This window comes from Cryptotermes secundus, unplaced genomic scaffold (genome assembly GCF_002891405.2).
Source record: "Cryptotermes secundus unplaced genomic scaffold, Csec_1.0 scaffold597, whole genome shotgun sequence".
NCBI lineage: Eukaryota > Metazoa > Arthropoda > Insecta > Blattodea > Kalotermitidae > Cryptotermes > Cryptotermes secundus.
This window is the reverse complement of record NW_019743156.1, coordinates 105,862-130,083: the sequence shown is the minus strand read 5'-3', so window position 1 is coordinate 130,083 and position 24,222 is coordinate 105,862. Positions and strand designations below refer to the sequence as shown.

General features: G+C 38.3%; 1 protein-coding gene across 1 annotated transcript in view; it reads right to left on the bottom strand.

Moving 5' to 3' along the window:
- The window catches only part of LOC111873906 (neo-calmodulin), a 238,457-nt gene that overhangs the window by 126,032 nt on the left and 88,203 nt on the right, over positions 1 to 24,222 (bottom strand). The window lies entirely within an intron of this gene.

Sequence of the window (24,222 nt, the reverse complement as noted above, 5' to 3'; positions counted from 1 at the left end):
TGTCCGTCCACCTACGTCTTGGTCTTCCCAGTGGTCTCTTGCCTCCTTGCTTTCCCACCAATATCCTATATGCATTTCCCGTCTCCCCCATTCGTGCTACATGACTTGCCCACCTCATCTTCCTGGACTTGATCATTCTAATTATACTTTGAGAAGAAAACAAGTTTTGAAGCTCCTCATTATTACATTACTAAAATATTTTCAGATTACGAATATAATGGTCTAGAAATTGAAGTACATACCTGAAAATTTACTTTAGTAGAAACATGTGAGAGTTAACCATTTGGAACCATTATTATAAACATTATATTTGTACTCCGCGGTTCTCATTTCATCGCCAGGTTTCGAGGCATGAAAACGTCACGTACATGGTTTAAATAAATAGATTAAAAAATATAAGAAGTTGCTTCTTTAAGGTCAGCAGCAGCGAAATATGGTGTTCCTAAATCTATTGTCTTGCAAACGTGGGCCAGAAACAGTGTTTTCAGGAGACGAAGAGAAAAAACCCAACTCCATTCTCACTGAGTTCAACAAAAGAGGGACTCCTGATATATTTGCAGGTGCCAGAAGTACTGCATTCTAACGCGCCGAGTTGTGTGACTATTAACACCAATCCAACAAAGTAACCAAACTTTTTATTGCAAATGAGTCCTGGGAAAGAAACAATAATTTGGAAGTCAAGAGACCGAACTCATCTGCAGGAAGAATTGAGAGATTGAACAGAGCGGCGGTGTAAGAGTACTTATCTTTACTGGAAGAAAAAAATCCGTAACGCAGACGAAAGACAAAAATATTTAAAGCGTTCAGCGAAGCGAACTACCTTTCTCGAGGGAGACGGTGATCGAAGAACCAGCCGGACTTTAAAATCGTCAGATTCTAGTTCCCCTCCCCCTAAATTGAGACTGTCTAACCAAAATAATTACCACGCATTCGCCTGAATCCGTTGTTGCAGCACGGAAATTATCTGCAGGGGCGCCAATGGTTATACCAGGTACTGCAGAAGACTGAACAACATCTAGCCCATCGCTGTGTAGGCCTTGAGCATCACAAACACGTCATAAAGAACAGTATTTACTCAAACAACGTCACAGTAAACGCAGAGAGAAACTCCCCACACGGCTCCTGAAGAATATCAGCGTCCGTCGTATGTGCCCCTCAACAGGACATACTTCCAAAGAAACAAAAGTTTGGTCAGAAAATCGCCGTTTCGACGATAACTAACTTTAACGACAAGCGAAAATGAAAAAAGTAGAGCGCCGCTCGGAAGAAAAAAAGAAGAAAGTAGGAAAGGAAATACAAAATATTTACCTGAGGATTACGAGAGTGAAGGAAGAATTATAAAATGGTTCCAGCAACACATGTCTCGTTTACAATTTGAAAGACTTACAAACAGTGACTGCTTCTCTGTGTACTCCATTCATGACAGTGTCACCTAATAAAGTAACTATAGAAGGGGGCTGGATTCGTAATTGGGTTTATTGAACATTTACAGATCGTAACGGCAAGTAACTGTAGCGCTATCGCCATTCACGCTCTATACCATTCCTCTCAGTCCGCTGTGTCTTCAGCGGTGGACGTTCCCTAGCTCCCAGACTCATGACCTCGCAGGCTAACGGCCGTCTAAACTAACTTTCTGCTCTTCTAACTGCCGTCTAAAGACTCCTCTGTAATGGTAGCTGGTTCCGATTGTATATCCTCGGCATGAACCGCACAGAAAACACCGATTTCAACAGTTATTCTATTACTGCGTATCACACAGCCGTTACCTAGCAATTGTTCGTACTGACTCCAGAGTTTTAGCTCTGTGAAGATAAGTCATAAAAAACTAAGAACTCTTATCTCATTCTAAGCTGTAGAGCTAAAATAGAATTTTTTAATATGATGTTCATACAAGGACGCAAAGGAATAGAGAGTTTTCGAATCCTTTGTTAATTAACTAGCGAATAGAATTATGACTAATCCGTGACCTTATTTTAATAATTATGCATAAAACCTGCTTTATCCGCACAAGCTTTAGAATTAAATGATGTTACATACATATCCGTTCCTGGTTTAATTTACTTCGATCTGATTGTCAAACACAGCATGCGGCTGCTCCTGGGTTGTATTGATGTAGAAATGAAACAAATATCTCATATAGACGAAAATTTTAGTTGCAGCCATATTGCTGAAGCGCTGATGTAATGCACCCCGTAACTCTTAGGGAAATGCTTAACAACTCAGCTTCTGTTATAACTGAATTTTCATAATATTAAACGATGTTGCATGACACAGTAAGGAAGTGTATACACAATGAATGAAGCGTTTAAAAGTCAGAATACCAATATAAAAATTTCCCACAAGGAATTCAGAGCTACATTATAAATAAATGATAGGCCACTCACCTTGTGAAATATATATATATATATATATACTACTCTATATACTACGAAATCATACTATTAAAACAGGCTTTCCATTCAGTCTAAGTGGATTTCATTCACAATCCTTATAAAAACAGATAAAATGCAAAAACAGGGGTGCATAAAATGAATATTCAAAGTGGTACAATAGAACTCTTCAAAAAGATATCTCAGAATGATATCTTCTTCCCATTTATGGAGAAGACAAGAATGATTAAATGTAGGCTTATTTATAATTGTACTCAATTTTGTTTCAATAACCAATTTTTTTTTTGCTAGTGGGGTGGGACTAAGTCCCTTTTACTGAGACCACTTNGGCCACTGATTGGCCTATTGTATCTGCCCAGGGTGATTATGATGATGGAGAATTTGGTGAAATGAAGATTGGCAGGGGAAACCGAAGTCCTGGGAGAAAACCTGCCCCAGCGCCAATTTGTCCACCACAAATCCCACTTGACCAGACCCGGGAACGAACCCGGGCCGCCGCGGTGGGAAGACAGCGACTAACCGCTTGAGCTATGGTGCGGCCCTTCAATAACCAATTACTTCAGACTGTACACTCCTGCATTCACTGAAAGTTATTAATCTCAGACAAGGATCTCATTACCGAGGGCCGTTTGCAGAAGATGTGGAGATAAATTATCACCTGATTTTTCGATGTGTAATTAATTAGTATTGTAGATTTTTTGTTAAGTTTACAGTCTGGCAACAGGGCCACATGAAGACGAAATTGTTAGCTAGCATTTCTTGTACACGAACTAATTAAATAGAACACATGATTTTATATTTAGTGAATATATTTTTACTGAGCAAAGAGAGTTATTTCGGTATTATGTATTTAGACATCTTGCTGGTGGAGAAATGCAAAAAAAAAAAAAAAAAAAACTTAACGTCAAATTCATTGCATTCCACATTGCCGCTCTATTTCAGAGCATCACATAAAGAAGTTAAGGATTTCTGCTATTGACATTATGATTATATATTTATTCAGATGTAAGTAGTCTTGGCAGCACCAAATCTTACTTTTCAGAAAATGGCATACGCTCTATTTATTAAATTAAACTATGACAATACTAAGTTCAAAGTTAGGCCGCGCCATAGCTAAAGCGGTCAGTCGCTGGCTTCCCACCGCGGCCGCCCGGGTTCGATCCCAGATCTGGTCAAGTGGTATTGTGGTGGACAAAGTGGCTCTGGGGCAGGTTTTCTCCGAGTACTTCGGTTTCCCCTGCCAATCTTCATTCCACCAGCTGCTCCACAATCACCCTCACCTATCATCTGGGGCTGGTAGACTAGGCCAGAAGTGGGGGCAGTACAAGGGACTTAGTCCCACCCCACTAGCAATAAAAAAAATAGTTCAACGTTAAAGTTTTGACGATTTTTAGCTCTTAATAAATATTCATAAATTGTTTAGTCATTCTCAGATATCCTGTTGGACGCTTCTCATGTTCCACTTCGCAAAAACCTTATCAATTCTAAGAACGAGCTAATTTAGTCCATTCTAACTTTCAATCATTCCGCCTAAGGAAAAATAAAGAAGTCCATATCTCTGTACAATCGTATTTCAAGTCAAAAAACTCCGACTTAGAAAGTGAACTACTCCATAACGACAGCGTGAAAATTATCCTCGGAGCCCTTTTGACTTCGAAATATATTGTATTGCTGAAAACTAGATATCTAATAAAATGTAACATAAAGTTTTTCTTGCACGCAACTGGAAGACAAAGATTGTTCAAAAGGAAACAAACGAAATAAAGAATGTATAATAAAAGTTGAAAAGAAAAGGAGACATAGAAATATTTCGTCCCCCCCCCCTTTACTCGTGCGTAATAAATCAGGCTTACTGAATTTCTGGTTACGTTCCTTAGACGCTTCCACCTGTGGTTCCAAGAATTCCAGGAAATTCTCTATCTTTATAATAGTTCCTGGTGAATGCATAGCCGTCAAGCATTCGGTAGAAAAATTACAGTAATTTTTTTTTTTTTACTTTTAGTGATTTCAGTAATATGCTAATTCAATTGAATACTTTAAAATTGCAGGTCATTTTAAGTCAAGTTCAATTTATCACAAACCACGTGAAATGCTATTTGATCGTTTACAAAAGAAGAAACAAACTCCGGTTCAGTCCGCAAGCGAACTATACCGACCGAGCGACCGCCCCTTGTCGGCGAATTTAGTGCCAAATTTAGCGGATAGAGGGTGTCACGTGGTCAGTGCAACGAATCCTCACGGCCATTAATTTCGCTTTTCTTGTCCTGAGTCGCTATTTCGTTGAAACAGCTCCTCAATTATCCTCACGAGGCTGAGAGGACCCCGTTCCAGATCACTACTTCTCAGAAAATTTGATAACTCTGGGAATCGAACCTGGACCTCTGGATCTGTAGCCAGGAACTCCGACCACTAGACTATTAAAGATGAGACTGTACAGTAAATATTGCTTAGAGGACGGACACATCTTCCTGTTTCCTTCTGCATTTATTTCAGTTTGTTTATATTTTGCACTAAAAGCGTTGCAATATTTAAGTAGGCTTTTGCAGACGTGGGTTAGTTCGTGTGAGTCTCAGCTCTGTATATAGCACTCAGTTCTAATGAATTTTTCATGAAGGGATTCTTACCTTATGTCTCTCTAACAAATAACACGAGATGAATCGTGACTTGTGTAGTCACACTATGCAATAAAACGATAACAATTGAAATTTGTTTATTTTTTTTACGTCGTAACCTATTTGACTGAACAATTAAAAGTTCTATATAGGTCGGGTCCGTCGAGTAAATTGCTGCTGGGCCTCGCCAGCACAGTCGTTCTTAGTTCTGAGACTAGCGGGACGCAAGACCGTATTTTAGTGTCTCTCGACTCTGGGAGTGGTGTAGAATGAAAATTTCTATATTTTGTCTACAGACTAAATTTATAGATTCGTACCATTCTCAAACTAAACAGCACTGATGATATACAGTCGTAATATTTTTTCTGTTAATTGGAAATTCAATTTCAAAATATCATTTAGATGAACTTTCTGATTCCAATTATTAACGTAATTAATTACAATATTTTTGGCTAATCTAATATAGAATTATAAAAAAATAGATATATAGAAATATAGTTATACGCTTTAATCCTGGGAAAGAAGTATTTTGTAAGCAGATGTCTTTATTTCATATTAAAGAATACTATAATTCAGAGCTTTAATTAATTATATTTATTGCCATATTCTCGTACGTGCTAGGTCACCAGTTACAAAATCTTAAACTAATTTTTATATAAATAGCGCGGTTTCCTTAAATGGGTTTTACTTTGATATTCAGCACTGCGAATGCTTTATTCTGTATGCGGCGACATCAGGGAAATAGAAACATTACAATCCCTTAATAACGGTTGTCAATTTCCTATTTGAAAATCCATAAATCGTTTTATGCAGTGTCTTGTTTTCATTCTGTGAGGTAGAATTTTGAAAATCGTGCCATATACAGCATAACAGACATACAGAGTCAGTACTGAGTCCTATCCTTGCATTATTCATTTCCTTTAATTCAACCACGAGGATAAACTACGCTGTCGATGTTCCAATGCTGATCACTGTATACTGCTATCATTAATAATACTCCACACAGCAAATGAGCCCTCCTGTGCAAGCAGATCTCTCTCGATTTTAGCACAAAGCTTGATTTACAACGCACGTGTGTCTAGCAAACATTAACTCAAAATGCATTACGTAATTTAAATCAGGATACAGTAAATCATGGCTTCTGCAAGACTTGGTAGTAATGGCTACAAAGAAAATGGTATAAACATGACAAAAAGAGGCGCTAAGAATTTGTAATCTTTTCTTCATTTTCATCACTGTACCTGACTGAGGCTCCTAAAGCTACTTGTGCTTGCGCTACCAGGAGCCTGGAAGAGAAAAAGAAAGAAAGAAAGAAGAGAAGAGAAAGATTCAGAAAAAAAAAACAAAGAGAGAGATAGTATAATAGTAGATTTATATGTGATATAAATTTTATGTGAGATAAATTAGATATCTCTTAAGGGTAAATAAACCCGTCTTAATGCACACTCAAAGTTAATACAGGGAGTCAAGGGGGGGGGATCTGTTATTTGCTGCACAGAACCAAGTTCCTTTTTTATATAACTTTAATCCATCTCATTTGACTCCCTCTCAAACAAAGGAGAAGATACAATTTTTGCTAGATCCCTCATTTTCAGTTGAATTCCAAAAACACGCCGTTTCTCCGAACTCGATTATTCGTATTATGATTTTTTCCCCTTGGCACTACAGCCCCAGTGGGCCTAAACCTACCTCCATGAACTTCTCCGTTCACTTTGGCTTTTCTAGATCTTACAAATTCGGTAGGACTCCTTGGGCGGGTGATCAGGTCGTCACAAGGCCTCTACCTGTACACAAACACAGAAAAACGCACACAAACATCCATGCCCTGAGTGGGATTCGAACCCACGATCCCGGCTTCCGAGCGAGCGAAGACAGTACATGCCTTAGACCGCTCGGCTACAGTGACCGGCACCGTATTATGATTATACAATACAATTATTGAATAAAGTCTCATATAATCCGTTACTTGAACAACATATTGTGGTTTGTCTATTGTAATTAATTATGGCAAGAAATTTTGTATTTTTTCATAAATACGTACCTCATTCTTTTTTCTCTCTCATAGGAGCGATTGCTATTTTTTCCTTAATTTTGAAGCTATCGTGGACCATAATTATAGTTATATTTATATTGAAGGCATCTTTCACCTATTCCAGTTGAAATAAATTTTAATTGGATATAAATTATAAGCAAGACTGAAGTTAGAAAACATATGATCAAATTTCTCTGCGTGTGAATTAGTAACACTGTACACAGTCATACAATTATATTTTTTGCAAGAATGTAGGATTATAATACTCGTAAGTTTGATGCAGGTATGTTGAATGTGACTAAATCTTCTAATCACATGCTAAGTTCTCACAGGCTGACTTCTAATTCTTCTTCAACGACGAACTTCCCGACAACTGACTTCAAATCTCTAGTCTAATTCTCTCAACTTAAATTCCTTGTCCCAATTCTCTATTCTGTGAGCCGCTGTATTCAAATTGTCTTGACTGAAAGCGTCAAAGTCAAAGCCAAAGTCAAAGTCAAAGTTGCTTTACGACTGGCGGTTTATCGTCAATCAGTTTGTCTTGGCGTCAAGCCTCTTCAGACCCACGACCAGAGATTTCTTTTCTTTCAACTGAACCATTGCAGTATTATTACTTATGTAACATCCTCTCTGACGAGAAGAGGGGTTTGTCTGTTATGAACATGCTTGGCCTTTTGTCAAGTGTGCATTTCGCACATGTGGCATGTTACTGAGAAATAGGCACAAATCCTATGACAGTACAGGTTTCGCAGAATCACTCTGTATACCTGGGAATCAAATTTGCGGAAACTGATACATTGTTACCATACTTCATTATTGCATGTTGCCACTACTTATATTTTGACAATGAAGGAAAAGCGATATAAAGCCGTGTAATTCGCTGAAGATTAATTTTCACGTTGACTCTCAAAGGACACCTCCTTATATCCACAACACAGAATTTTTCAGAGGCACCGCTATGAGAACTCAGACGCTACATGATAGGATAATGTAAAGCGGAGGCCCACACAATACATTCCGATGTATTAAGTCTCTATCTGAGCAAACAATAACGAATGAATTTGAAATATATACTTGTCCCTTTCAGTGGGAAATTTTAGGGCACTGTTTGTAGTTAGACTACATATAGCGCCGAGAGGTATGATGGCCGATGAGTGATGAATTGGAAAGGTTTGGGAAGTAAGTGATTACAGCATAATGGAGTCACTATCCCGGAATTTATCCGGAGGAACTGAGGAAAGCCAAGGAAAACTCAGGATGGCAATTGGCCCGGACGAGATTTGAATCAAGTGCTCCTGAATATGAGTCTACAGTGTTCGCTCGGTATATGAGTGTTACGAGAGATTTAAAATATATGGAACCGTCTCAGAAACATTCATCCTGAGCATAAACAGGTGTTTATTTATACTGACGTTACACTCCCGCAACCTTCTCATCTCTTGCGTTACATTCACGAAAGAACAGAAACCAGTTACTTTAATCACTGCAGTGTAACCCCGCAAATGAAATAGACGCCGGTCACGGTAGCCGAGCGGTCTAAGGCATGCACTGTCTTCGCTCGCTTGGAAACCGGGATCGTGGGTTCGGATATCACTCAGGGCATGGGTGTTTAGTTTGTGTGTGTGCGTTTTTCTGTGTTTGTGTACAGGTAGAGGCCTTGCGACGAGCTGATCACCCGCCCAAGGAGTCCTACCGAACGTGTAAGATCTAGAAAACCCGAAGTGAACGGAGAAGTTCATGGAGGTAGGCCTTGGCCCACTGGGGCTGTAGTGCCAAGGTAAAAAAAAATGAAATAGACTCCAGAGCAGGTTTCTGACCATCTACTTTAAGAGTAAAGTTTTCGACATTATCATAATTAATAATTCTGCCATCCCTTCTCCAAATATGCTTTTAAAAATAATTAAATTTATGAATATAAAGAATGGGAATTTTTACCGACGTTTTCCCACTAAGAAAACGAGAATGTGGGTGCTTGCTAAACAGTCACGTTCAGATATGCTTGTGAGCATGTTGGCCGGATTGATGGACAGATCATAAGCATTTCAATGACATTCATTAACTGACAAGCTTATCTACCGTCGAGCACCGTGTCAGAAGTGTCACGTTGTGTGAATTTTACAGCAGGAACCGTGGTGAACTATCCTGACATGGTGCTAACATATCATTTACAGGGAGAAGACCGAGGAAAACCACAAACAGGTTCATTTGGATAGGTTTTGCAGTCGCAATTCGAACCACGTACTTTCCGAAACATATTGTCACTTGTTGGTTATTGCACGCAACAAATAACTATGCGTGGGTCTCGGATTCAGCGAATATTTATTGGACACTCACACCTACACACTTTACAACTATTAGCACTTACAGTATTACAATTACTGCTTACACAATATCTCGGCCAATACTTCTGTAGCTCTCGGCATCTGCCCCGAGACTGTCTGGCGAATGCATTCAACCCCTTTTTTATACCCTCGGCCGCTGCTATGCAAATGACCCCTCTGTTATAACCGTGGAAACGCTGCTTTGTTGATTCTGCGATTGCTACGCAACGACCCACTGTTATTGCGTTGCCTCTGTGGGAACGCTCCGTGTATTCGTTGTAACCGTGGAGATTGGACACTCTCGAAGCAACGGCTCACTGTCGTTGCGTTCCTATGGAAGTGTCTTTTCCGAACACGTTACAATAAAAAGCGCCTCGTCTCTTTCTATTTTCTAAGTTTATTAACGCTAGAAACTTCCACTCGTAAACTGACGCATTTGAAAGATCTATATTTCTGAACGAGGTAGCGAGGGGAACGCCCTGGTGCTCATTTGATTGCTGCAGACTTGTCTTGGCACTTAATATTGAATCCAGTATGGCAAGATGAAGGGCAAACTATGACATAAAGATATGAAACAGATGTTTTGAAAATGTGGCACAATTCAGATGTTTGGGAATGACGATAACAAATCAAAACCTGATTCAGAAGGAAATTAAGAGGAGTTTGAACTAAGGTAATGCTTGCTACCATTCAGACCAGAGCCTTTTGTCTTCTCGTCTGCTGTCCGAAAACATAAACATTAGAATATACAAAACTATAATTTTGCCTGTAGTTCTATATGGATGTGAAAATTTGTCTCTGACACTAAGGGAGGAACATAGACTGAGGGTGTTTGAGAACAAGGTGTTGAGGAGAATATTTGGACTGAAGAGGGACGAAGTGACATGAAGTTGGAGAAAACTGAATAATGAGGAGCTTCATAACTTGTACTCTTCTCCAAGTATAATTCGAATGATCAAGTCAAGGAAGATGAGGCGGGCATGGCATGTAGCACGAATGGGGGAGAGTGAATATAATATATTAGTTGGAAAGCCAGGAGGAAAGAGACCACTAGGAAGATCAAGACGTAGGTGGGTGGAAAACATTCACATTAATTTTAGAGATGTAGGATGGGATGATATGGAATGGATTGATTTGGCTCAGGATAGGAACCATTCGAGGGCTCTTGTGAATACGGTAATTAACGTTCTGGTTCCACAAAATGTTGGGAAGTTCTTGAGTGCTGCACAACTGGCGGCTTCTCAAGAAGGTTCAGCTCTATGAAGTTAGTTAGTTACATATTCGGACAGCGCCATAGCTCAAGCGGTTAGTCGCTGGCTTCCCACCGCGGCGGTCCAGGTTCGATCCCGGGTCTGGTCAAGTGGGATTTGTGGGGCAGGTTTCCTCCGAGTACTTCGGTTTCCCCTGCCAATCTTCATTCCACCAATTGCTCCACAATCACCCTCACCTATCATCTGGGGCTGGTATAATAGGCTAGAAATTACCGCAGTACAAGGGACTGAGTCCCATCCCACTAGCAATAAAGAAAATAGTTATATATTTCGTACATTCAAAGGATAACCAATGACAAGCATTAAATTGAATTGAATTTGTTTTTCGAGAAGTCTAAAATTTCTAATATAGTCTTAATTGCAGTTGTGTTGCTGAAATGCTGAAGAATCTAGATTCGTCTAGCTAGCATCAAGTGGTAGACTGACTGATGAGTGCTGCATTTGAAAGGAAGCGGCCTTGACGTAATCGAAGGATATGTTTCGCCATTTAGCTGGAGAAACTGAAGAAAATCACGAGAATTATGTCAGGATAGCTGTTGTCTCTATAGATATTTGAAGAGTTCATCTGCGGAATATAAGACTAGTAGGTAAAAAGTAAAGGTATCCCTGTAACAGGCCGTGGAGGCCCTTAGGTTTGTGAGATGTTGAGGGTCCCACATTTTCTATACAATCGGCTCATAGATGGCGGTAATCCTGTCAGCCTTACGCGCCGGCCTTCTTTTACCCCCAAGAATATTCCTGGTACTCATTTCTGTTAGAGGCTGAGTCGACCCCAGGGCCATAGTGCGGCTGGAAGGATTAGGTAATTCGAAAAAATCCACCTCATCGGGATTCGATCCCTCGACCTTCCGGCTTGTAGCATATTTCCTCAACCAACTACGCTACCGCGTGCCCCCCATATAAGCCTAGAGAATTTGCAAACATCACCCTGACTGACAAAGTGTGAAATACTGCTATATATGTTTTGGGGATCATGACGTAACAAATGTGCTGAGATTGTGTAGTCACCTGGTTGCAGCATCCCTAAAGATAATCCATAATTTGCTCCAATGTTTCCAGTGCCTGCCAGATTATAGTTATGATGCGAGCCACATCAGAACTCTTTATCTTTGACCCATCACGGAGTGCATGTATTTCCGGAAAAAAAATGAGTGACACAAATGGGGCTTTTTATTATCTCCCTGTGGCGACAGAAAAGAGACAAAAACGTCAGCTTATAAAGTCATATAGCTTATGCGGATTGACTACCTACCGGGCGCTCTTCACATCACAGATTCGTTATATTCACAGTGTGTTATCTTTCCACGTGCAGCATTCCAACCTGCATTACACCGAAGCTGAGTATTACCTAGAATTTCTCGCCATATTTCAACCCAAATTTTATTGAGAATCTAACCTTTAAGTTGGTTTAGATTTGAAGACCACGGCGAATATATAAACGGTTGAAATTTTGTTCTGATTGAAAATTAATACATAATATTTTGTTATTGTTATTGTCGTCTTGATGCTCTCTTTCTTATTTAAGTTTATTTTGGTTCGAAATTCTGCCTTTCTGTTCTAGAAATTGTTGGTCTCCGAGTTCCTGCTCGGTATATCAGAGATTTTGCATTGTTCAATGTTTGCTCCTCATTTAAAAATTGTTCCTCTGCTAGAAGTGCAGCAGCTGCTAATGTTGTTTGCAGGGACGTTGACGTATTCGGAGCCAGGAATGTTCTCCCCAAACGATTTTAAATACAGTATAATTGTTAGTATTATTATTATTTGCATGTACATTAAACAACAATAAACTGAATTATTATTAATATCCTCTCTGAAAATCTATACTTTTAATTTCTTAATTAAATATTTATATGTTTCATTTCTCAGTTCTTAATAACACTTAGATTTATGTTAATGAAATTATTATTATTGCTATTATTATCATTTGTTTACTTGTCTGCATTACTGTGTTTTCCCCAGCTTGCCTGTAATTTGTCTTTGACTTTATATCATGTTTGTCCATAATGTAATTACTTGTATCTACACTGTGTTCTGTCTGTAATTGGCCTTGCGGCTGTTGACTCGGCACATAAATAATAAAGAATTGAATTGAATTGTTATTATTATTGCATTTAACAAAGCCATCTCTAATAAGGATTATACAGCAACTAATGATATTTCGTTTCCAGAATAATGAGTTGAAAAAATATAGAAATGAACTGTCAGGGGGCTTCTTGAATACACACACCCCTTTTATTATGATTTCAGAACGTTCATGAGTTTGCAGAGCGTTGGAAGGACTGTAAAAATTTACTTATGCACTACTAAAGATCATTACATATTTTTCATTAAAATGTTTAATATCTTTCATTTTTAAATGTGGCAAGACAGACACGCGTATGTAAGTACTAGTCTTAAACTACCCCTACACGCAATGAGATCCAAGTGAAACGAAACTATATTATCTTGAATTGCTGCAATAATTTCTTCAGAATGTTTTTAAAGCATGCGCGGTGAATGTGAGCGCTAAAATATTTTAGTATAATAAACGGAGTCTAAGTTGATTCTGAGGATTTATATCTTCACCATCAGGTTTTATATCCCTAGAACACAGCTCCGAAACGTCGATTGCTATCGAAACATCGACATGTATGTACACTGAAATCCATATTTTACATCATCCCAGGTTCCTTATTTTATGCAATGATTTGTTTTGGTGTCTTATATTATTATATAATGAATCTGGCCAATACAAATAAAAAATAGCAGAATATGCCTTCACTTATTCACGCAAAAAGGCAAATTAGGAAATTGAAAGCAATAGTAATGATTAAAATCATAATAGATATCAAACCTAGCGAGAAACATGTTACAATCTGAGAAAGCAGTCTTCTGGGATGTGGCGCAGTGTAGATATTGTGTTAACCGACGTTTCGGACGAACGTATCGCCTCCATCTTCTGAAAATCCGTAAGCGAGGAACCAGTATGAGCAGGTGCGTCTGTTAGCACCTGCTCATACTGGTTCCTCGCTTGCGGATTTTCTTCTTTTTTCTTTTACCCTGAAGATGGAAGCGATATGTTCCTCCGAAACGTCGGTTAACACAATATCTACATGGAACCACATCCCAGAAGACTGCTTTCTTCATAGTTACCGCTGTGGAAACCTCAAATCTTACATAGATTACAAACTTCCGGGACGTGACAACATGCACTGGGACAGTAGACGGTAAGAGGATGTCCGAAATTTTGAAACTATGAGACTCTTTCAAATGAAACACGTTCTCAACTCAGGTGATAACATGGCAGTGTACATGACACATCAACAGTCGATCATCAGTTGTACAGCAAAATGACTGCAAACACGAAGAGTAAGTGCTTCAACGCCTACGGATGCTATACACGTATTTAATGGCCTCTACTCCTTTCCGCAAAACAATATCTGGACGAGTTTCAATTGAATAAGTCTCATATTTACAAGATTACTCGGCATCTAGTCGCAGAAGACAGTGATCTTCATGAACAAAGTCGTCTTCTGGGTTTAGGCGCCGTGTATTCTTCGTTTTGGCCGACGTTTCGGAGGAACGTATCGCCTCCATCTTCAGAGCAGTTGAATGGCTTNGTCATTCAACTGCTCTGAAGATGGAGGCGATACGTTCCTCCGAAACGTCGGCCAAAACGAAGAATACACGGCGCCTAAACCCAGAAGACGACTTTCTTCATAGTCATCGCCGTGAAAACCTCAAAACTTACACAGTGATCTTCATATTCATAGCCTCTTAAATCATAAATCTCACATAAGTAGCTTTTCGGTGCAACTCTTCTTTATATTGTTTTCCTACTAAAGATGGATATTTTGTGATATTCAGAAAATTTTTCGGTTTACTTAGAATAAATTCTGGTACAATAGATTTATAAAGAATGGCATAAAGGCTTGAATAAGAATACCAAAAAGAAGGGAATGAAATGTACTTGAAAGTCTGTTTACTGCCATTGATTCATTACATCGTAAACCGTGCGCTGGAAACTGACGCTGACATTGAACCAGATAAATTAATCCCATAAGTCAGGTCTTTCCACTATCTATCTTTATGCTGAAATGGTACGGTTTTGCCAACGGCAAAAAACAGCCTGCCCACAGCATGGTGCCCTCACAGGTCTACATACAAATATTCTTCTATAAAATCAGCCATTTTTGATGTGATATTTAATATGAGATTTATGTTATAGGATATAACAATGTGTAGTCTTATGAAAGTAAATAGACGTTTTGGAGGCAACCAGACTTTGTTTGCTACCTGCTTAATAATAGTTTGTTGCTTGGCTTATTCCTCAACCTTGAAGATGGAGGCGAAATATTCCTCCGAAACGTTGGCTAATTTCTAACGGAATACGGGACGTTATACTTGTATTATAGAAGACAGAACTCTTCATAATCACCGCTGGGCTTCAAATTTCACACAATATTTACGTGGGAATGTTAATGCTGCTTTGCCTGAAGTAGATAAAACAACGAAAAGTGGGAGAATCACTGTCTTTCCACATATCTTACCTCCGAAACCGCTGACCGAATTTAGATAAAATTGAGTACAAATTGTTTAGAATAAATGTCGTCTAAATTTCGGCTTTTATCGATCCGTTGTAAGCTTTAAATTGATATGAACCTGAGATCAAACTTATGAATCTCCTGAAGAAAGCAGTCTTCTGGGATTTGGCACCGTGTATATGTGGTGTTAACCGACGTTTCGGAGGAACGTATCGCCTCCATCTTCAGGGTAGAAGAAAAAATATGAGAATTCTGCAAGCGGAGAGACCGTGAGAACTGGTNAGTGGGAGAATCACTGTCTTTCCACATATCTTACCTCCGAAACCGCTGACCGAATTTAGATAAAATTGAGTACAAATTGTTTAGAATAAATGTTGTTTAAATTTCGGCTTTTATCGATCCGTTGTAAGCTTTAAATTGATATGAACCTGAGATCAAACTTATGAATCTCCTGAAGAAAGCAGTCTTCTGGGATTTGGCACCGTGTATATGTGGTGTTAACCGACGTTTCGGAGGAACGTATCGCCTCCATCTTCAGGGTAGAAGAAAAAATATGAGAATTCTGCAAGCGGAGAGACCGTGAGAAACGGTAAAAGTTCCTCCGAAACGTCGGTTAACACCACATATACACGGTGCCAAATCCCAGACGACTGCTTTCTTCATAGTCACCGCCGTGAAAACCTGAAATCTTACATTATGAATCTCCTCTAAAGTAGCTTATATTAAAAAAATTAGAATATGATGTCAAGCATAGATCGTATCGAACTCTAGACTTCCTATTTTAATATTTCCAATATGGCGTTGATTCGGTTTTCAACTCAGACCATTGCCAGTTATATCGAAATAGAGAACAATGAACCCCTCAATGTAATGATAATCAGCCCAATGAGGACGAGATTAAAGTAAAATCTAGAACTGATGTACGTACGGAATATATCCCACCCAAAGTACATCATAGCTGCCATAATGGCGGGTGGTTATTGCAGTAACAATCTGCAATCCACGAAAATTAAACAACATTACGTCATACTGAACATCAACATGTCACCGCCGTAAGAGAGCTCCGTGCGCAGTTCACAATAAAAACCAAGAAAATATACAGAACTAGCAACATGAAACATCAGCTGCAAATTTAAAATTTAAAAATTAATTTAAGTAAAATTTAATAAAATTTTGGACATAATTTTAACAAAGTTTTAGAAAAATGAACTAAAAACAATACTCTATACTAATAACTTATATAATTTCTTGATGATGACCGGATGAAGATTGAAACATGCTATGGAAAAGAAAACTAAAATACATTAAAACGCAGCAAGCTCTAAGTCTACGAACAGGACAAGAAGTTGCAACCGCCAAGACTGCCCCAAGAAGTTAAATAATAAAGAACATCGGTTAAATTTTATTTCAATAAATAGTCATCATTCCCGCTTAGAAACATAAGAAACACTGTGTAAAACACAATTTTGGATTCCGTTATTGTATATACATCGAGATTATGATTAATACTGTGTTACAAAATTTAAGAGCTACTATTAGAAATAGGCGCCGGGAATTTAACCCGGGACCTCTGGATTTGTAGCCAGGAGCTCTGACCACTAGACCACAGAGGCTTTACAGAATACAAATCAAAATCGTTCAGCATCAACCAAGAAAAACTGAAGGAATGAAGCACAGCTCAAACAGGAAAGCAATAGAGGGACATGGGAATAATGGGACAAAAGAATACTGGTAGAGCAGCAGTGGGACAGGGAAGAATAGAGAATTGGGAGGGTACTATCTCCCTCCAGCAGAGAGCGGGAATCACAAATGTACTAATTCCGGAAGAGAAAGAGAGGTTATTAGGGGAAACTTTTGGTGGGCAAACTTGGCTGTGGAATTGGAGTGCACGAAGGGGATAAACCGAGTGAGAGATAAATTTCCATCTACCCTCAGTGAAACGCACCATAGCCATAGTGCCTGCTATTTACCTCTCCCCTTTTACAATCCCTGACTGACTAATTAAATTCACATCACTGCTGCAGTTACTGCGTGTCCAGCTTGTTTGAAAAGCGATAAAATTTCCACAGTACGGCCACACGTGGATCCCACTAGACAGAGGTCTCATATACACTTAGTAACTCTTCATATATTCAAGTTTCTTTCATTCTTTCTTTCTTTCTTTCTAACACTGTGACAGATCAGTGCTTTTCATTTTCAGAAATTTCAATATAATTTTTCATTCTGTGCAAAAGGACTACAGGATCTGTTTCTTGAAAGGATATTTGATATTTTGACGTATCGACCCACTTCTGACACCAAATTTGTCGCTCCGTGACCAATAATAACTGGTTCTGGATTGGATGATTGGATTTATTAACACATTCTTTTACAAAATCTCTTAATCACAATCAATTATAGTGCTATCACTAATCTACCCACTTGGTTCACCTGTGCTCTCTCGCCTACCCTGGTAGAGCACGTGGTTAATTTTATGTCCTCTGAATGTGTCATATATGAGATTCTCTATCGCAGTGACATTAATATAAGTAGTGTGTCCTTATAAGTGTTATATTTCATATCACCGCCTGCAGGATTGTCATATGGTAGCAGAGTTTTACAGGAAGCGAAGTGCATTTTGAAAATCTGCATTACGCTACGCCTCGTATATAAAGCATGTCGCTAAATAGAATTATCCTGCCCGTTGGCCGACACAATACACGCTGCGTTGCATAACAACCATGAATTGCGTGCTTATGTAAGCCCAGTATCGACCATCATCGAATTGAATAGTGTATAACCCCACAGCATGTTCGCGTGCAAACATGGCAGCTGCCCAGTACAGACACAAAACTAGCCAGACAAAACTTTGTTGCTTGTTAAATCTTAGATACATTTGTCATGCTTTGATGTATTTACTAGTAAAAGGATAAAGTCTTCTGAAGGTGTGGTGCCATGTGTTCTGGTAAAAGTTCATCGTCATTTAAGAGGAATATCCTAATATTCTAATTTTTATGTTTTTAGACAGCAGAGGAGAAGACAAAAAGTTCTGGACTGAATGGTATCAAGCATTATCCGAATCAATCTCCTTTTAATTTCCTCCTGAATCAGGTTTCATTTGATACTGTCGTTCCCAAATATTTGAACTGTGCCGCATTTTCAAAAGATTTGTTACCTATCTCTGTGTCACGATTTTGCCCTGCATGCTGGTGACGAGACAGCATCATATGATTAGTTTTCTCTGTGTTTACTTCTAGACCAATCTCCTTACTAGCGTCAATTAAAGTTTGTGTGTTTTTCTTTACGGTATCTATATTATCACTCAGTAGATTCACATCATCAGCATAGACCAGCAGCTGATGTGTCCCATTTACCGTATTTACGCATGTATAGGCCGCACATTTTTTGCCAAAAATTCAAGAGGAAAACTGGGGTGCGGCTTATATTCGAAATATTCGAAATCACACTTCATTTTAAAAAAATATATATTCATAATTAGTAATACAGGGTGTTCTACTCCTGAAATAATATTCCAAGAAAATTATTTTTTCTATAATTTCTGCCTGAAAATTGTGCTGCGGCCTATACATGCGTAAATACGGTAATTTCAATCTCACCTGGTTATCTTGGACCTTCCTATTGGCATATTATAAAGCAAAGTTGAAAAGCAGAGGCGGTAGAGCATCTCCACGTCTCGATAGGGAAACTATCTGCCAAATATTTACCTATACTGACTTTACCACATGTTTCGTTTCCAAAGGAACAGTGTGATGATGAGTGGTATATGCAGCTTGCAGAGAAACACAAAATTCCCTACTCGAGATAGCCGCTAGCCCTCCCGTATTTCAAACAGGGGACATGCACGCAGCGATACGGCTACATTAATCTTTTCCGTGGTCACACAAGGAAAACTCGATGAAGAAATTAGTTATCCTGGTGAAGTTACAAAACGAGTATCGACCAGCGCTCTGACACACGCAGTAGCTAGTGTCCTACCATTCTGCTGAGTGTTGCTCCAAACTAATTAGGGTCTATGACAGTAATTTAATTTCAAAATCCTGTACCCGTAACATATTATATAACCAGTATAGGAACTATCGTTTTAATCCTTCACAACACTGGTTATTATACGTACTACCTGCTTTATCATTAAACTCTCTGCATTTTGTCTGCGGAGTGTGTTTCATATGTCTCGAAGCATAAACAGCAACTGCTTCGCTGTCCTGAATTAAAATGTTTTCCTTTGTAATAGTGGCGCAACAACTTTTTTTCTGTAATGGAGGTACTGAATTTTCAAATATGATTTAGAAAAATTTCATGCTTCCAAGGATCAAATGGTTTCAAAGAAAATGAAGGCTGAAGGGTTGAGTGTAAAATTCACTCACTCGCGCTACGCGCATAACATCCTATGCAATGACATTTATACACATGCACAAGCACGCACGCACGCACTCACATACACCCTTGATATTTGTGTTGCAGAATGAATTGTTATTTTAGGTGTTTTATCACGCTACATATAACATTGCACAGACCAGTGAATTACTTTCCATTACGTCTAGTTAAATATTAACCTTTTGAGATCAATTTCCTTTACAATGTAGGCAAATCACGATGTAAAATTTATTCTCTTTGAGCTCTAATAAATAAGAGACGATTCTTTGAACTGTTGTGTTGGGTGCAATTCTTTTACCATTGTTTCTTTCTCTTGTAGATCTCGGCTCCACATTTTTCTAGACATTTAAGAAGAAGAAGGCGGTGCTGGTATGAAAATAAATTATGAACTGTTGTTGGTTATAAAGGTGAGAGGTTCGACCTATTTTTACACGACGATTAATCTCTGTCAGCATGTAGTGGTTTTGGGGGATCGATAGGTGGACCTCACAATTAAGGCGAAGTAGTTGCTATGTCCTTACGGTCGATAAAGTTCTTGCCAAAATTATAGCCCTAATTATTTCAGACATGTTGAAACATGTAGGATTTCAAGATTACAGTGTTCTGGGATACGATGCCGTATAGTTGGGTAAATAGGTACTAAAGAACATATGGTTATATTCTTGGTACCGCCATAAGGACTGAAAATGTCATGATATTTTCTATATAAAAATGAATTATTCACACTTTATGCGGGAAAATGAAGTGTGTTTGTATAATTAAACAGTAATTAATTAAAATGAGGCGTATAATGTGATCCTGAATATTTCATTCCAATGAATATTTATTTGAAATTAATAAATAATTTTAATATTATTCTATTTTAATTTTTTTTTGTCGCCGTTGTTTAGAACGCCCTGATATATGGATCTGTTCCGCAAATTTAATAAGAGCACTGGAGGCCATGCCATAGCTCAAGCGGTTAGTCGCTGGCTTCCCAACGCGGCTGCCCGGGTTCGATCCCGGGTCTGGTCAAGTGGGATTTGTGGTGGGCAAAGTGGCGCTGGGGCTGATTTTCTCCTGTCAGTTTTCATTCCACTAAATTCTCCAGCATCATAATCACCCGGGGCAGGGTACAGTAGGCCAATCAATGGCCGCCGTGCCGAGTGAACCCAGTTGGACTTCACCCCCACAAAGCGAATTAAAAAAAATAATAAAACACTGTTACAGCGAGTTGTGTTTCCATACTTAAATTCTGGTTCTTCCATCAGTGATATACTGGACCTATTTACAGTTCTACAACGTAAGTATTCTCCATTTTGGTGATATGCATGAATGTCTTTATGGGAAAAATTTTTCTTACACAACAATTTACGGTGTCTATAAAAATAATTTATTCACTGCACGTCATCTATTTCTTAGATATTGTGAATTATATGACAATTGGTCTCGAAGAGCCGATTACAGCGGCGGCGTGGCCTGAGGCCTGAAATATCTTCGCCCGCTCAAACAATGAGCTCATGGGTTCGAATCCCACTCAAGGCATAAATGTCTGTGTTAGGCAACGGCCTTGCGACGGGCTAATCTCCCGTCCAAGAGTCCCACAGATTGTCTTAGATTAATAAATTGTAGGGAAACGAAACGGTTCACTGATGCTCTATGTTCTGAGTGGGAACAACAGAAGAAGAAGTGTATAAAATTTTAGTGAGATTCGAACCAGCGACCATAAAGTTTCTAGATTTTCCAGTGCCAGACGTTTACGATTATTCATGATAGATAACTCTGGCCAGTGGCTGTATAACCCAACATGTGCAACGGTTAAAGTTAGCCGATGGTTTAATGAAACCATAAGGGCTAGGGCACAGCAAGGAAACTGGCAACCGCAACGCAACCGCAGTTTCCTCAATTTACCCTGCTCCATTTAACTCAGGCTGATGATAGTTCTCGGAAATTTCGGTTGCGCTACGGTTGCCAATTTCCTTGGTGTGTCCTCTCCCTAGCAGAACAAAGCAAAGATGAGTGCTCACTTACACAAAATTTACTAAAATATAATTCCTAGGGCAACAGAAAGAAAAGTGGGAAAATATCAGTCATTATTAGAGAAAAATATTGTCTATGGACCAGTTATAGAGGTATTTCAGCACGTGTGCATACAGACAATAAGATTTTACATACAATCAGAACTTAGCTCTTAATCCGTACAGATTAAACATGCCATATTGGGAGCATTCTTTAAAAATTTGTCTACACATGGATGTCTTGCGTATAATGCCACTTAGTATTTATGTGAAGGAGTAAACATTTTAGCACTATTTCCTTTACTTTTCATGTTTAGGGGCAGTATTGTTTAAGTACTGAAATTCAATAGACCATGTGTAAGCCACTGATTACCAAGAAACTGAAAAAGAAGTTGGCATGAGAAGCAGTTTTATCCCTTTCAGACTATCTGAAGAATTCATTACGTGTCTTTGTGAATGGTTAAAGGATTATTTCGTAAATAAAAAGAGTTACAACACAATGTTGAAATAACCCACCCACATATCTTGGTGTTCACTTGAAGCTGTAAGTGACCCTAATGTAAAGAAATTATTTGTAGTTGTCCATACCACTTCTACGATGTTTCACGTTAATTTTAAACGTAAAGTTCAGTTAAGTTTCCCCAGTATTGTCTATAGACAGTGCAAAAGAATGCGTCATATGACGCAGTTTCAGCAAATGTTTAATTGTTTTATAGTGTCACTTATCTGAGGTTCCGTGACGAATAAAAACTCGTTCTGGATTAGATGACAGGATTTATTAACATATTTCACAGTCCCTATTAATCACAATCAATTATAGCACTATCGCTAATCTAATCACTTCACAATTCACTAGGACACGCTCCATTCTCATCCTTCTACTCACCACTGAATTCTCAGTTATTCTGGGAACCTCGTTATGCTCGTATAGCAGCGGGACGGACAACATAGAAAACACCGTCTCTTCTGTTATGAGAGGGCGTGTTTGTGGCCCCGTTGCCTAGCAACAGAGATCCTATTGTTGCTTGCACATGTGTTGCTGGAGTGTGTTTAGAGATCCGTTGCTAGCTATGGATATACACGTTATAACAGTCAAAAGAACTTGTTACTACAATTGTATTTATAACCAATATTACATTTAAACTTTTGTTTTCGGAAATAACTTCACTATTATACCACTTTTTCAGGACACCAATTAGAAGAATTGGATTACTGTACTTCTTATTTCATTCTTTCGGATTATTTCCCCGTGAGAAAGTGTAAACCGCATTTCCTTTACCAGCATTATCCTGATAATCTTTTTATTGTGGACATATATTCAGGAATTGGGTTAACCGTCACGCAACAAATATACTCGCTTTTAATGTTTTACAGTTAGACCTTTTATTCCTGATACATGTTTCGGTCGTACAAGACCATCATCAGTGAACTACCGATATGGATCCTTACCAGTGGAACGTGTCATATTATACACTAAAAGTGGAGATCTGATGTGCTTTCTATGAGGTCTGATCAGACGTTTGGCGGGCATATACTTTTTAGACGAAATTCAGTCTTTAAAGAGTCAATAAGCTATTAGAGTTGCTATAAATTACCTAAATTCTAAGATGATTCTTAATTGAAAGAATATTTTTACAATTGCTCCAGTGTTCTCTGATCTGAGTCAGTTTTGAGTTTAGAGAACAGTGTTACAATTGTTTCAAGGCCATCTGGATTCTCAGTAAATATCTGAATGTAAACAATGAACAGAATTACAATTGCAGTACAGTCCCCTGGGTTCTGAACTGAGGTTTGAATTTAAAGGATAATATTACATTACTTCCAGTTGCTTCAACTGTACGAGGGTCCTGAGTAAAATTTCCAATGTAGAGAATAATATTAAAATTGATGTCTCTGAATTGTGAGTTAATGTTTTAATATAAAGAATGAATACTATTACAAATGCTGTAATATTTTTGTGTCACAAGAGAAGGTTTGAATTTAAGTAATATATAGTATCAGAATTACTCCAAGTTCCTCAGGGTTTTGAGATAAAGTTTAAAGACCATTGTTAAGATGGTCCCATAGTCCTCTGACCTGATTCAGTGTTTAGATTTTGAGAATAACGTCTCAAATACTCCGGATTTCTCCGGAACCTGAGTTAAGATTTGAATTTAAATAGTTGGATTACAGTTGTTCTGGGGTAATCTGATTTTGAGAAAAAGTTTTAATTTAAAGAATATGATTATAATTGCTTCAGAGTGCGGACATTTTGAATTTGAAAAATAAACACTTCTCAGATCAAGAACATAACTCCAGTAACACAATACAAATATTTATTTGAAGTTTAATAATTTTAGTGTTGAGTTCTGTGTTCTGTAAATATTGTGATTCAGTAAATTACATGTATTTACCATACATAACTCTAGAAAACCCTTCGAAATGCTATACAAAATAAAGAATTCTATTCTAGTATAATAATTCTATATTATTTAGATTAAACAAATTACTTAATTATATAGGAATACAGTCAGATTAGCCAGGTATCCCACCCGTTTCTCCAGACCGTCTCTAAGTTTCGTTATTTTACTGCCAATTATGAATCATGCATTCTTGATAGAAAACTGAATAATTGTTTATAGGCTGTCACTGCTCTTCTTCTTTCTTTATTTTGGACATAATGTATAAACCACAATTAGTTTAGCCAGATCACGAACTAGCAG